This window comes from Strongylocentrotus purpuratus, unplaced genomic scaffold (genome assembly GCF_000002235.5).
Source record: "Strongylocentrotus purpuratus isolate Spur 01 unplaced genomic scaffold, Spur_5.0 spur5_scaffold_5, whole genome shotgun sequence".
Lineage (NCBI taxonomy): Eukaryota > Metazoa > Echinodermata > Echinoidea > Camarodonta > Strongylocentrotidae > Strongylocentrotus > Strongylocentrotus purpuratus.
The window spans coordinates 37003105-37019653 of record NW_022145611.1 but is presented as its reverse complement, the minus strand read 5'-3'; the positions used below and the strand labels follow the sequence as shown (position 1 = coordinate 37019653).

The 16549-nt window shown below is 36.5% G+C and overlaps 1 protein-coding gene across 1 annotated transcript in view; it reads left to right on the top strand.

Annotated features, from left to right (window-relative positions):
* The first annotated feature begins 15201 nt into the window (after positions 1–15201).
* The window catches only part of LOC100891485, an 85267-nt gene continuing 83919 nt past the window's right edge, over positions 15202–16549 (top strand). Inside the window, exon 1 of the mRNA XM_030999606.1 lies at positions 15202–15951. The gene's annotated coding sequence lies outside the window, so the exon portion shown is untranslated. The remainder of the gene's footprint in view (positions 15952–16549) is intronic.

Below are 16549 nucleotides of genomic sequence, written 5' to 3'. Positions count from 1 at the left end.
AAGAAAAAGGATTGAGAGTCGAGAACGGTACAACGAATCGTCTTCTTTCTTTAATAATTTAATGAAACGTCAAAAGGATTTAGACAAGGATTAAGAGTCGAGAACGGTACAACGAATCGTCTTCTTTCTCTAATAATTTAATGAAACGTCAAAGCTTCCGCGCTTCGCGCGGGAGGGGGGGGGGGAGAGGAGAGACTGAATTCAGACAAGGATTAAGAGTCGAGAACGGTACAACGAATCGTTTTCTTTCTTTAATAATTTTAAAAAACGTCAAAGCTTCCACGCTTCGCGCGGGAGGGGGGGGGGAACTGAATTCAAACAAGGATAAAGAGTCAAGGATGGTACAACAAATCGTCTTCTTTCTCTAATAATTTAATGAAACATCAAAGCTTTTGCACTTCGCGCGGGAGGGGGAAAACCTCCCCCTCCCTGCACCCACCCTTTTAGGGAGTGCGCTTCGCGCGCTCACTACCGCCCCCCTTAAAATAAAATCCTGGCTACGCGCTTGAGAGGATAATAATCCAGGTAGCAAGCCCATGTGGGCCCCACATTGGTCCCATATTCTATTGACTTGAAAAAGTTAATAACTTGGAAGGGAGGGGTGCAACCTGCCACACGCTTCTACCTCTTGGTTGCTTTGATCCATTGCCGAAAATATTTTGGCACCTATCACCCCCCCCCCCCCCAACCCACGGATACAAATCGACACCCCTGATTATGATAGTGAGTTTTTATATTATTATCATGAAATTTGTTGTCATTAACCACGTATCTTAATGAATAGAATACTGGTCTATTTAATTCAGTATGCGTGGTATTCCATAACCTGGTATCAAAGAATAGGGAAGCTTGGCTATTCAATCCTCTGGTTAATAGCTGGCATGAGGGATATTTGAATAGTGACATAACAAACTACTCACACTATGAACGTGACTGACAAAGAAAGCGGACAAAATATACAGTTCCTCAGGTAGATAAAGGAACATCCCTTCACTGCTATTATGTAAAAAGGTGAATATGCATGTGACACTGTTCTACACATTTTTACATAATAGCAGTGAAGGGATGTTCCTATGTCTACCTGAGGAACTGTATATTTTGTCCGCTTTCTTTGTCAGTCATGTTCGTAGTGTCAGACCTTTCTGACATAGCATCAATGGATGAATTAAAAAGGAAACGACCCTCCCTTCCTCGAGAGACATGCATATATTATTATCTTCGTATGTTATATCTAAATACACGTTCAATAAACAAATAGTGCAAGCTGCAAAGCGCATGAGAGAAGAAAATAATTATATGCGAGAGTTTCAAGCTCTTTCTCCATGTCTGGGAAGACAAGCTATTTCAATATCCCTACATAAAAGAATAGGCTGGAGCTGTATAGTGTCATTTCAAGAGAGGAAAACAATTTCAAGACATTTTGAAATAATGCTGGGAAATGGAAGTTAAATAATACCACTGTTCAAACCAATAGGATGGGCATTATGTTTACATGACTTTTATAAGATTATAACCACTCTGCCCCTCTGCTCTTATCTAGTTCGCTTCTTTCTGACCCCACCTGCTCAGCCAGGAGTTCACGTTGGGAGAAATGGTGACAGTGTTGCCATTTCGTCTTTGATATGACATCTTTGGATTTTTGTGAATTCTTATCAAATCAGAGGCGTCATGAGCAGAACAAATTGAGGAGGCTTGGCCAGTATTCTTTTTTAACGCCAGGAATTGTATCGGGGGGGGGGGGTGGGGAGGGGGCTGTTGAAAGAAATGTCATGATCTTGCAAATAAACCTTCGGGGCAGTGAGCTGGCTAGCTTATGACAGGAAGGTCTACTGGAGGGGTAATACTCAAGGAAAAAACACGTCTATAAAGTGATAAGTAAGTGATGGTGATTATTTTACCTGACTGCTAAGAAAGCATAAATACTTGTTAGTAAACAACCAGACGGCCGGCGGCTTTATGTCCTCTCCGAGGGACCTGGTAATGAGGATTAATGCCTTATCAAAGCCAAAGGGCATTATTTAGATCTCTTATATCCTTCTCCCTTTCCTTTTCTCAATCTTTCTCTTCTTTTCTCCCCCCCCCCCCTCCCTTTACAAAAAGCAATTAGGAGGGGCAACTGCTTTCACCGCCCCCTTGTTACATGTCTGCCCGACCGTAGACAATCTTAAACCCTTCGAAAAAGCCCAGCATCGGATTTAAACTTTTTGTGGATATGGGTGCTTTCCAAATTATGTAGGGAAAAAAAGAGCCAAACCAAGAATTTGCTTGTCATTTTTTAGTTCATTAATGTGTTTTTTTTTCTACAGAGAGAGGAGAGAAAGAGAGCATACACACCCACACTATTATACCTCCCAATAATTAACAGTAAGACTATATAGAGGGTTATAATCACGAATAATTCACCTGAGGTTGACTGTAATTACTGAATAAGAAGAATAAGGAGAAGTAGAAGAAGAAAGAATAAAAAGACGAAGGAGAAGAAAACGTAGAAAAAGAAGAAGATAAAGAAAAAGGAAAAAAGGGGAAAGGTTTGAGAGGTTTCACCCATTGGATCTTTGTAGTCATCGTAACCTGTTTCCTATTTAAAAAGAAAGACCTTGTAATGCTTTAAAGAGGATAAATATATAGGCTTACCTGAAAACACGTTTTATGTTTATTAGCTCAAACTTTGTTTTTCAAACACTGAGCTTAAATTGGTTTATTCATTACAGGAGCGAATAAGATTTGAAAGTTTAGAATGAATTTAAATTAATCAGAGTCGGGTGTGTGCAGAAATGAATTAAATTGTACAGTATTTTTTCTGAAAAGTATGTCCAAAGCGATTTATTATCCTAAATTATCAGCACTGCGATTTTTTGTTAAATCAAGAGAATATTCAGGTCTATATAGGAAAAAGGTTCGACAACATTTTGTATGGGATATCTCTCTAAAAATATAAAACAAATTGTCAGTTGTGGGTGTTTTAAGGGTTAATAACAAATTCCATGTATTTCCTTAAAGTTGTTGATATGCGATAGGCTCACGAATCAAAGTTCAGACACTAAACTGTGATTTAGCGTTATTCCAGACGGTCTTTGACTTGTGTTTATACCAACAACACAAATGTTATTTTCAAATATATTAGCAGGAATGTTACCTGGGTATGTCTACAATGGAGAAAGGTAAAAGACTTGTAGAAATATGACAAACAGAGCAATTACCCATCATTATCTCAATTTAAGGTTATAAATCATTCTTTTAACTGCTTGTTGAAGATGATTAATTTGAAATGTATTTGTATGAACATTTTTGTGAATGTTGTTTGTTTACTGTATAGTTACAGATGATGTATGACCTTCCCCTGCATCGTGCGAACAAAAGGTGAACAAAAAACTCTTAGGGATATAATTTAAAAGTTACAACTTCTTCTTTCTTGGCAGTAAACAGATTTATGAGCTGATGGGGTTCCTCCTGTGCTCAGTTATTAGATTAATACAGGAAATGTAGATCTGTGCTAAAAAAATAAAAGTATTTTATTTTTCAGCTTTGTATTAATTTACTCGGTGATAGTTTCATTGTGTTATGACTGTCAACTACAATGTAATCATTCTTGTTCATAAACGAGTATATGCAGAAGACTTGGATCTTATTCATTAGGCCTTGTACTTGAACCCACCCTCCCCCCGCTATTTATCTTGAGGTTTTTTTAAAATCTACCTTTAAGTAATTGAGAAAATTGCACAGTACTTTATATTGTAACCCTCACATATAATATTGGAACAGGTCAGATACGTGTAATCAATCATTGTGATGTATACTATAGAGAAAGCCTCAGTAGAATAATGAATCAGAAACACAACAGAAGAGAGAGAGAGAGAGAGAGAGAGAGAGAGAGAGAGAGAGAGAGAGAGGGGGGGGGGAGGAATGAGAGAGTGAGAGAGAGAGAGGGAGATGAAGCGAATGGTAGAGATTTTATTTGTTATAATCAATAACACTGGTGGTATGCAAATATATTTGGTTTTACGTCTAAGGATTATTTCAAAGCTGTTTTCTTTTTTCTTTATACACGTTCAAAATCTCTAACAAACAAGAATTCTTTAAATAGGAGGGACGGAATGTTACTCGCTTTATTTGATGATGACGGGTGTTTTGACTGAAAGAAACAAGGTGCAGTCGGTAAACACGAGAACTATTTACAAGAAAATAGATTATAGAGAGTCCAAACCTATGGTTGGATTTTTATATTCTTGCCAACCATGAAAACTACTCTAGGGAATGGCCCCAAGAAGACATGAAAATGCTTCTTGTTCGGTGCATGGACGGTGCTACTGTATTCAAATTTGTGCTGTGTTGTTACACACAAATCAATGACCTTCTATATTAAATCAGGGATATATCCCTGATTGAATGAATAATAGTATTAAAATAATGGGGAGAGAGTCATAGAAACTCTTTAAAGTTTATTTATATCAATGTAACTCTATTTTGAAGGATTAGTGTTTGTAGCTAACACATGTAGGATAATAGTACAAGATGAGACTGAATTTGTAGGACTTATGAATTAAGCCCACTTGTATTCTATCCCTGTGAAATGAGTGAAAATTGTTTGAATCACATTACATGTTGTGTACATTTTGGTCAGTATTGAACCATTTTTTTTCCCAGATGAATCTGTGTAAACAGAAGAAGATGTTATTCTATTTGTAATGTCGGTGCCTTTAATCACAATTTCTTCAATGAGAAACAGGTCAGTGATCTTATATTGACTAAAAGGCTCAGACACATATCTGCATACGTTTAGAATGGCAAACAGTTCGCCAGCCCGCAAGGACAAATCCCAACTCTGCAAACAAGCAGAGAAAAAGGAAGAAAAAGAAAAAGGACCCTTAAACATCTACAGATCTCTGTAAGTTTTTGATCAAACTAAAAACATGTAGATTTACGAGATAAACACTTTTCTCTTATGAAATCTCAGCCAAGGGTGGTCAATTTCCTTCATTCACCAAAATGTGTAACTTCAACCCTGGACCCAGCACTAGTATTATGTATCCTGATTACCCTAACCTTAACCCTCTATAGCCCGGAGAAAATGTTGCTGGAGCAGATGTTGGATTACTTATAATTGATGGTAATTAGTAGTGTTAACAAAAATGATGTAAAATTTGAAATTTCTTAATTTTCCTATAATGGACAATAATAATCAGTTATATTCTTCGAAAGTTAGATTGATGGAATATATATATTGTCTTGCAGTATCTCATATCAGGTTACTCCCTTCATATTTTCTGTCATTCCATCACATGAGGATTTGTAGACCAGATTGTATTATAATTATGTGAATCCGTATAGCTACTGGTCTTCACTCTCTTGACAGGGTCAGAACTTGACTCCTTGTTTGTGTATGCCTTGGTCATAACTCGAAATCATTTCTGACAAATTTAAGCCCAAAGGCCACAGTTCCCAAAGGTCATGGGGCAAGGATTATTATGGACAAGATTGTCTGGCAGAATAAGTAGCCACACTCTTGATCAGTCACAGTCCCCAAGAATGTAATTTGATAGCTGAGGATTTTGAAAGTTGTTTGTAACTGTATGTTAGTCAACAGAACATTCTAAGGAAGGAGAATCCAGGGTATATTGACTTGAAAGGAACAGGATTTTATTTCTAAAAAGAAAAATTGATAGATATTTGGGAATTGAAAAAGAAATGGCAGTTTTCCTACTCATTGTACCAACCTGTTTTTGCCATTAAAAAAAAAAAATTATAATAATTTCCTTTTTTCTTTCAATTTTAATGAGCCTGGGCTCTCAGGATCATTGTTAATGGATCATCAACTTGCAGTTTAAACCGCTATGTGTACTTTTCATTTCAGCGAGAGTTATTTTCCAGCCAATTAGTTTGTCATATCCATATTTGATCATACCACAAATGTGAAATTCGTGATTTTTGTATGTTATTCAGCATGTAATATTATTTCCATATTGGTGGTCTCTACAATCTACCGAGATACTGACGATAAGAAAATACCATAACTTCTTGTGTTCTCATTAATTTAACCGACCTGCTTCATTTCTCTAGCAGTTATGGCTGAACATTTTGATATGACCTCCTTAAACCAAGATTTACCATCAGTGCTAGACAACACCTTGCTGCATCCCCGGCTGCATCCAGGGAACTCCCTACTGTATCCGATCCCCATCTTACAGGGAAAGAGTAACTTGATGCGACTGGGTTGAATGTACCCCTGCAGGAAGCTGATCCCAGGGGTAAGGAAAGGGGTATTACAATCAGGAGGAGGGGGCAACTCTTTCCTATATCAGACACACCCAATTGCTCGACTTGTTTCTAATGCAGTAGGGTTCCTTCATGTGACAGCATCCAACCTGCTTTTTACACCTGTTTGTTAATTCTATAAGGTCTACACGAATATCTTTGCTCTTCACGAAACACATGGGATGCTAGTTATCCTCTCAAATGTAGCTTTCCATCTAAACATGGGCTGCCTGGATTTGCAGATTTTGTGTGTGCTTAGACTCTAGATATTATCCATTACTTGTCACTGTTGATAATCTTAAAAGATGGTTAGAATTGCTATTCAGAGAAGGAGGAGGGTGGGGTTTCAGTTGCAACCCTCATCGAAAATTACGAATGCATGGTAATACATTAAGAGGCTTCCTGAACTGTGCTTTTGATATATTTTGTTGTTGGATGACTCATTGGAATTATGAAACATTACTATTCTGCATTTTAAAATGTAGCTTTGCGCTCTTTTCAAGTATATATAAAAAAATAAATAAAAAAAAAACACGCATTGCACTATCAGTGCATCACATACCACCCCCCGAAAAAGAAAATTGATTTGGCAAAGGAAATAGAAGACAAGTTCAAATATGTACATTGTGGATTATTATTGTCCAAATTGAATGGAGATATGCACTGACCTGGAAAATCCGAATGTTTTTTCAAGCATAATGGTGAATTTACTTTTAGAATTGAAAAAATAATCATGAATATTTGGTTTGAAATTGTTTGCTAATCAGGCATGAAGGACTTTTTTTACCTCAGCTTTTGTTGAAGAATAAACCAGGGTATTTCTATGACGCGGGAATATCAACCCTCTCTTTTTCTCTTTCTCTATCTCCCCTCTCTCTCTCTCTCTCTCTCTCTCTCTCTCTCTCTGTATCCCTCTCTCCTCTGCACTTCTTTTTCTCTTTGATTATTTTCAGGGATTATCATTGGTTCCCAACTTCACACCCTAGTATTATTTTATTGGTTCCCACAAAGGTTGCTCCAAAAGCATTATGAGAAATTAATAGATCATGGGGGGGGGGGGGGTGCATGGGGGCATCATTGGTTGTGTTTGCCTTTTTTTCCTGATATAGTCAATCTCTATGTTGGTGATAGGTCATCTGACCTCTGTATATAGGTCTCGTTTGAGACAGGTTGTATGACGGAAGAGGCTTGGACAACTGAACCGTTCTATTGTTGGAAAATAATGTTTTAGGAAAGTGAAAACCGTAGCATAATCTCCAGGAGAAGCATACACGAAGAATTCAATCACACTGATGGAGCAATCTGACCTATACATGAAATATTTCTAACTGAGCACAATGAAAGTTACCTAAACCAACAACAACATTCTGGCATCCTCTGTGAAACTTGCCTTGATCTACGGTGTAACCTTGTTCTTAACACCATTTTATCACATCGGAAAGCTGATTATCCATTCACATGATATATTGACAGAAAAAAAGTATATTATGAGCCAACGTGAACGTGGACATTTTTTAATTTTATTTCCAGTTGAATGGTATTCATTTTAGCAGTACACCTATGCAAAACAGAACACACCTCACAAATAAATACGGTTTCTCATCAAAATAGCAATATAGGGTGTGTTTTTATGATTGCAATGTTCCGTCTATTGGCTACATAATAATCAGGTAAGTATATTCAGGGCTACCATGCATTCTTATCAAGACATTGGATGGCTGGGCCTAGTTATCATTACATTATTTGTATAGCCTTTGTACGAACATGATAACTGACAACTACATAGCTTAGTAAGGTTTTATGAACATGTGCCTGTATGTTAAAACAATGATAGAATTAAATACTCCTAGAAATAAACTTGATCTTTGAGAGGAGATACCAGCTGTTGTACTGCTAAGATGGCATAGCGGGATAGTTGGCACTAGCTAATTAATCAGCTCGTCTTGGTTCATCTCATGACACGATATATCAGATCAGCTGGCCTTCAAGTGAACGTCGAGTGCAGACATCTATATACAAAGCAATATTCATCAATTTACTCTTGGTTTCAGTTTATATGAGAAAAGAGTCTAAAAATGTTTTACTCCTTCACGAATTACTGTATGGTAGACTATATTGCATGCTTCTGTATAGTTTCTTTAGGCCTACATCTATCTTAGTTTGATACAATGTCAGTTAAATCTCTTACAAGCAAGGCAGCTAGTATTGACTATGACCAGGGATATATCCCTGCTATGACTGTAGAAAATGACAGTGATTTGTCTTGCTTGAGGTTGCTGTGGGATTGTGTCGCTTTGAGAGCAGACACTTTTATCTTGTAGAACTTGAAGTTGGGGTACTCCTTCACTATTTATCCAGATGCCGAGTGCCAACTGGCAGCCGCTTCTCCCTAGGCCCTGTCACAAACTGTGCTCTCAATCCTTGAGGTACAGCCCTGTGCCTCAATCTAAATATAAAAGCTCTCTGGAAGAAAGATAAACCAACTAGTTTACCAGAACATGACCTGAAATGCCCTAATAGTCTAGGATTTCTCACACTTTGGTACTACAGTTTCAAATCTGGTGAACATAATATTTTTATTCAGTAAATTTTGTCTATATTTTCAGGTAATGCATACTATTTAATTTAAGAAAATGACACTAAAAATATGTACAACTAATTTGTCTTGGCAGTTTTGTTGTCGAACAGTACAATTTAATAAAATTCGTTGTTATGTCTGAGAGTCAGACTAGTCAGGCCCGTAGATGCATTGTCAAGTCTGACGAATAAATCTTCCATGGGTGAGTGGAGATCATCATCGTGGGATTACAAATGCCATGGATTACTATGGTTGTGGTTGGTTATAGACAGTTGTGTGAAAGACCTGAATTGTTGTTATTTTTCTTCACTTCTACTTTACTCGTGGCCATATTTTTTCCATGAGTCCGGACTTGACTCCGACTTGACTCATGCGTCCCAAGTTCAAATACGTCTTGTGGAATAGCGATGTCAGTAGTCTATCTCTGTTATTCATAAACTTGTGGCTGCTTGAATACACTGTACATGTACGGTACCGGTACCGACATGCGAAGACATTGAAAAGTAAACACTTCGACGGAAAAGTGATTTGTGGTTTTGAATCCATCGTATTCTTGAACCAGTAGGCCAACGTACATGTATGTAAATGATTATAATAAGATATTTTTGCGGGACTTTCATTTTGTGTGGCCTACGAAGCAAGATCTTGGAGAGGATTCATTCTTATTTGGTGAGTACCGGTAAAGACAAATATTGATGATTGAGTGCTGGGCTGAGTAATGGATTGTCTGGTGGCATTACTGTTCCAGTCAAGAGCGTGATGGGATGAAGTGGTTAAAAGCAAATTTTGAAGTAACCAACAGGGCCACAAAAAGGTAAAGTAAGGGTATTTCGTCACACACAATTTTGAAGTGTAGTACCATAGGCTAATTCCATGAGTTCAGATCATGGGATGAATTGTGCCCTTCCCCCTCAAGAGTCAAGGCCTCGGTTAACTTTCAAGAAAATATTTCATGCAGCTTATGGTTTTGAACATTCCACTCATCTCCATTCCCCCTCTCTTTTCCCCCTCTCTTTTCCCCCTCTCTTTTCCCCCTCTCTTTTCCCCTCTCTTTTCCCCTCTCTTTTCCCCCTCTCTTTTCCCCTCTCCTTTTCTTGAAAATAGGAACCCCTCATAATCTTGAGGCCTTTTAGGCATTTACATTGTAGCTTGCAACAACAAAAAATGTGTTGTATTTTTTTAAAACTTGAACTTGAAGTGCATTAAAGAAAAAGAAGACTCTGAATGCTTGTTGTATTTCCTTGGCTTTCATTAATTTTAAGAGTAGGCCTACATATTTGGGTCATACTCATAGATTTATCTTTCAAATGTTTTTTTGTGAAATAATGAATGATTAAAGAAATAGTTTGCGTGTTTGTTAATCTGGTTGGATGGTTATTCATAGCTCTTTCCCTGTCTCTCTAGACTCAATTTGCTGAAAGTGGAGTGCATCTGGGAAATTGATGTAAAGTTGTGCAGTCTTTCTGGGGTCATGATCTTGACTTAGCCTAGCCCGTTCAAGTTGCCTAGTTGTAGCCTTGATGTTCATCTGGCATTGTATCTTTCTGTTTGCCTCACCACCCAAAATAAACTGAATTCTTTGTGTCACTATAGAGATACAAAAAAAATGTTATTTAATGTGTTGTAAAGAGACTGATTCCAATGAAAGAGCAAGACATGGCTTTGCGCAGCATATTAATTAAAGACCCAGTGTATTCTGTGATTAATTTGTTTGGGAATCTATGTATGTATTTACTTTGCAGAAAATGCATTATCATGCTAATAATATGGAGATGGGTTAACACTGTATTAAAGTGCAGGTGGTAGATTATATTTAGATTAAATAATCAATAAATGGATATAGGATTGCTCTGTTTTTGTATGCATGTGCATTAACTGACTTCAAAATAAATGGAAAAAAGATATCTAGGTATAGAATAGAAAAATTAAGAAAAAATGAAGCGCAGACATATCAAACATTTGTCTTTCTTTGCAAATGTTTTTTTCAGAAATCACATAGGTATGTATAATGTATTAAAACTATTATCAATATGAAGATTAAGCCTGATACTGGACTTCTGGACATACTTCAAAAACTTCCATATTGATTGAGAATTCAAATCGCTTTCAACTCACTATTGACTGTAACATTAAATCCTTTTTATATCGGTTCACAGTTATCAAACTTGGATATGACAAGTTCTACTTTCCACCCATATTAACCAGATACATACAAAGCTCTGTAAACAGAATCTCATATTATTTAAAAATTATAGAATGAAATAATACAAGAGTCTGTATGTAAAATCTTGAGGTCATTTTTGTTTTTACATGCAGAATCGTGTTTGCTTTATGTATAAAACTCTGTAATCTTGTATTTACAGGATTGTAAATCGATTGTGGAATAAGAGAATACTATTAACCATGATTAATCATGCCTTTATTTATCCAAAAAGAGTCATGTACACCTGTAGATGTACATGGTACATGTACAGTGTATGAGCAAGGTTTGTCATTGAGGGTGACCATCAAACCCTTTAAACCCCCCCCCCCCCCACCCTCTCTCTCTCTCTCTCCCCTTGACCCTCTCTGTGACTCAAGTGACAAGAGTCAATTTGTCTTATAACTCCTTTATTTATCAAACTTCTTTTAGATGCAGGGAAATGTCACATCATGCTTAATTTAGATTTCTCCCATTTTCCCCCAACATTAAAACAGAAAATCAGGATTATCGGAGACAATGACTTGACAGGTGAACGTTACTTGGAGGGTAGTTTTGGAAAGGAAGTTAGCAGCGTTAAGCAGGATCCACACACATAGACATTTACATTGAGCAAAGTAAAGGTAGGAATTCATTGTTTGAGTTTTGCTGTGTTTGAAATGAAACTGTAAAACAACTCTTAAATTTGTATCAATTCAATATTGCTACTTTTCTAAAGTTAAGGCTTTGTATGCAAATAGTTTCTTATCTCCTTTTAAAAAAATGCCATAATAATACTAATTATGAAATGGTCAATTTTGTAATGTAGACATAAATTTGGCTAATATAGAAACTTTCATCACCAGTTTTTTTTCATCAGTGTTTTGATGATGATGATGATGATGATGATGTTGATGATGATGATGCAATGTATAAAGATTTAGATGTCCTGTAGAGCTGTAGTTAATGTTTTAAGTACAAAGGATAGTAATGCTACAGTATTTCCCAAGCTCTTAGATTTATAGATTCTAAGAAACAAGTTATATAATTCTTTTTACAATTTCCTCATTGCTGCTACATATTGCTTACATGTACTTGAGGCTTGTGTATCCAAAACGTTTGAAAGTGATTTATCAAAAGCACCTATCACGAGATGGGAAATACTTCATTGATTACGGTTATTAAAAATGAAAGATTGCTAGTTTAGACATGCAACTCCCATAGTGAAATTGGTATTGATAGACATTAAAAGTGAAACCATTGTCTTATCCTTTGATTAATAAGTATTAACAAAAAGATATTTATAGTAGCATAGAGATGGGAAGTGGGTTGGAATGTTCTAATAATGAATGGATTATTACAAGACTATGGTGCATGCATGTACTGTACCTTTTAGACTTGTGCAGAATAACAGAAAAAAGTAGAATTAATCACTATTTTGTTGTCTCTCTAGATACATAGGTATGCTCCCCATTTGATTGCACATGTGACATCTAATCTAGTCTGATCCCAAAGTAATTTGTATACTGTAGGAGGCGCGATAGCTCAGTGGTAGAGCAGTGGTCTCATAACCGGGAGGTCCCAGGTTCGACACTTCGTCCATGCGCTGTTGCCCTTTAGTAAGGCATTAATTCTCATTACCAATTGCCCATTCTCTGCTGTAAAGTAGATCCTACAAGCTTCTCACATCGGCAATTTGGGGATGTTCATCAAACACACCAGTCATGACAAAATTATGCATATATTCAACCAATGGTCCATAAAAATACATTTACTGTACATGCCGCTCATTGGTTCATTGAACAATCATTCATGACAGACTCTTGCATATGTAATCAACAAAATGTTTGTTAATGTACCCATGCATTATTCTTCAAAATGTCGATGAACACAGTGTAACAAAAAAGAAAGTACTTATCGATCAAAAATAGGATATTTTGAAAATAGGATTTTTGTTCATTTAGGGTTGGCAGCTCTGTTAATATACATGTAGCATTTCATGTTGTTTGTATACCATCTTGTAATTGTGTACTTCCAGGCATAGGGAAGTATACTGATGTCATATGAAGAGAATGTTGTCATTGGACCTAAATCCCCTCCAATCTCACCACTTCCCTTTGATGCCAGAATAGATGGAGATCAATTTCAAACTTTAATACTAGATGTCCTTCAGCACAGTTTACTGTTTCCCTTGGCGGAAGCCCTGCGGAGGACATGGGCTATTCTATGACATTCACATTGACGTCATACTCAATGACAGAGCCAAAGAAATCCAAATAAATCATAAATTAATGTAATATAGAACTAAAGTTCATTGGTATTTCTAGCATTCTTCCTAGTAAAGCCACATGTCTCTCTTGGGTCAAAAGTCCCTATTTGAGCATGTAGGACAGAGAAGTCAGTAACATGGAAGAAAAATGCTAATCCATATCAATGTGTATCAAACTATACTCTTGATGGTCCTTTCATCTAAATCTTCAACTTTCTGTAGTTTTCCTTTTGCCAATTTTTTTACTTCCATCTTAATCTAGAACAAAATGCACCATTGAGAGATAAATCAAAAGAAATTAATTTGATAGTTATTAAACTGAAATTTGATGAGGTAGCTAATTGAGAACCTTCTCATAAATTAAAGTAAGAAAATGTCAACAATAATTAAAAGCTTGCAGAGGGATAATCTATATTTGCAGATACAGTATATGTGATAACATTTGTTCAGAAGTCTCGACTTGTGACAGACCCCCTTGTCCATATCTATCTTTGACTATTCTTCAGATTTAATTACAAATTCTTTTGACTATCATTTATGTGTAGGTTTCAATATTCAGTGATAGTAATGCAGTGCTGGTATGATTAGGTTCATGACTTAACTGTCATCAAAGTGTTTGTTTTTTTCTTTCACTCCCTTGAGTGTTATTTTAGGAAGATTTGGGTCATAAAACTGACATTATATATTTGATAGCCATTAAACCCTCATTCACTCTTTACTTAATGGCTTTATTTTCTCCCAGCACCTTTGTCTCTATAATCTCCAGTAATCTGCTTATAGTGATGCTGAAAGCAAAGTCATATGGATTAGCCAGATGATGAGCAGGATTGGAGGAGATTAATATTGGTAATCTTCTTTAGTGAAGTAAAGGTGTTTGTTACCCCAAAGTGGTTCTTTAGGCCTTTTTCAGGGAAGTTGTTAACTAATTGTTAGCATTCTTGCAGGAAATCTCAGCTGTGTGAATACTTTATTTGAGATGTTATTATCATAATTGGATCATGTCAACCAAGAGGATCAAAGGCGTGTGCCTTTTGGTCTCAATTCGATTTTGGGTTCTGCGCTTGATGTGTATATTACTCATTAAAATTAAAATTAAAATCCCACAAAAACATTTATTATTATTCTTAATTCCATTTTTTGTGATATGCAAATTAAAATCTCACTCAAAAGTGAATCCTGACTTTTTATCCTTTTTGGGGGGCTATATTGCATCTTATTCTTAAATCGCCAAGTAGATAGATTAAAGGGGAGAAAGGAAAGGAGACATCAGACAAGACAAGACAAATTGTTTCTTTGTTGACCCAAGAGACCTGACCAAGCCTTTTGTTGCTAAATACATCTACGGTATTTGATTGATCATTTGTAGCAGACCAGTATGAACTAAAGAGCTTCTTAATCCTGCATTCCATCCTAACCGCGATCTGTAACTTTAACTTTTTTCTGGTCAATGTTTGCTATCTCATCATCATAATCTGCAAAAGTATTCAGCCTCATGAATATGCAAAAGTTTAAAGGGAATTTTAATGGAACTAATTCATTTGTCTTGCTATTGTTGGATTAATACCGAAAAGCCATTCACCACAATATTAAACAGTTTGAGGTAAAATTGTTAGTCACTTGTAGGTCTTTAACTTCTGTAAATGAGCTTTGTGAATTATGCTGGGCAGTTTCAGTATACTATAGGAACATTCACTGCAATCTCAAAACTGCAGTCACATGAACGTTGTAGGAAAGTGTTTACAGGAAACTTCATGAGAAGCTCTATTGATTAATTAGTGAGGAAAACCCACATGAACAAAAGCCCTTGTTATTTCTCCTTAATCTCATTGTGATAGTCAACCATAGGGTTGAAGGTATTGATTTTTATACAACAGGTACAAAACATAATTGACTTATAGTTTATGCATATTGCAAAGAGTAATAGCAGAGTTGATGTGATGATTGGAGAGAAAACCCAGACAGCCACTGAAGTAGCAGGTCCTTTAAAAGGCCCTAAACAGCTCAAGCCATAAGCAGATTGTACGTGTGCTAGGTCAATACCCGCCAGAGCCAGCATTCTGGAGTGGCCTTCGGAATCGTGTAACACCATTACAATAGGATGCTATTGTTGTAGTTGAGGTAAATACCTCTCTCTCCCACCAGACTACTCTCAATAAAGCAGCCCTTTACTCTCATGTGCAGATGCATACTCTCTGAACCCTAGGATTTTGAACAATAGGTGAGGGGGGAGGCTGCACACATATTCACTGTCCCAGATTCAGCCTTGGTGTGCTCAGTGGTAGAAGCAGTGATGCAGGTTGTTTCCCACAGCTTCTCGTCTGCTACTGCTGCTGCGTAGTGTGTGTCTGCTAAGAGCTAGCTGTCATTAGTAGCTTTCAGCACCCACTACCGTACAGCGTCCTACATACATGTACGTCATTCTCTCAAGCTTTAATTGCTGTACGCATCTGTGGAATCATTCAACAAAGGATGGCATGGCAGACCTGTGTAATTTGGTTCTCATTCTTGTAATTCCATCAGTTGAAATTAGATTCGGAAGTGATTTTGGATTAGAAGCTGTGTATGTGGATGCAACTCCTCAGCTTCGCTCATGGAATCTTTGATTTGGAATACTCTGAGCATCTAGCTGATTTGTACTTGTAGTCCTCATTTGGTTGTTCAAGAAAAATTCAGGTCAGTATAAAAGAACATATTAGTCATAATGGCATTTATGTGCTTTGTTAATATCTAACTACTTTCACTTACATGTAGATGTAATCTTGTGATTTTGTATGAATGGTTTAACAGAGAAAGTGCACATGGATGTGTTTTGCACTATTTAAACATGTGTTTATATTTCACTATATTATACATGTAAGAACACCATTTCAGATGATATTATTGTTTAGGTTTCATTTTTCAATCTGAAAATTATACAGTTTATCAATAAGCACCAAGGGTAGATTGTAGTGTAAATTCCCTCGCAATATATTTAGGAGGACAACAATCCAAGATTCAATTGCACCCTTCCCCTATTTCCTCATCCGAGGATACGTTATGAGCCCTTGTCTGTTCCAGCAATGTAGATATGTTTATATGAATTTTATTCAGATATTTAAGTGCTTTTAAAATAGACTCGTATTTAAAAAGGAGAAAATATTAAATGAATGCTTTGACACTGTTACAGCTACTATACAGTTTGGCTGATTAGTGACATCCACACTTTGCCTGTAAATCTTTTGGCTATTTTTCTGTTGATCATGCTTTTTCATGCAGCAACTTGCCAAGCAAT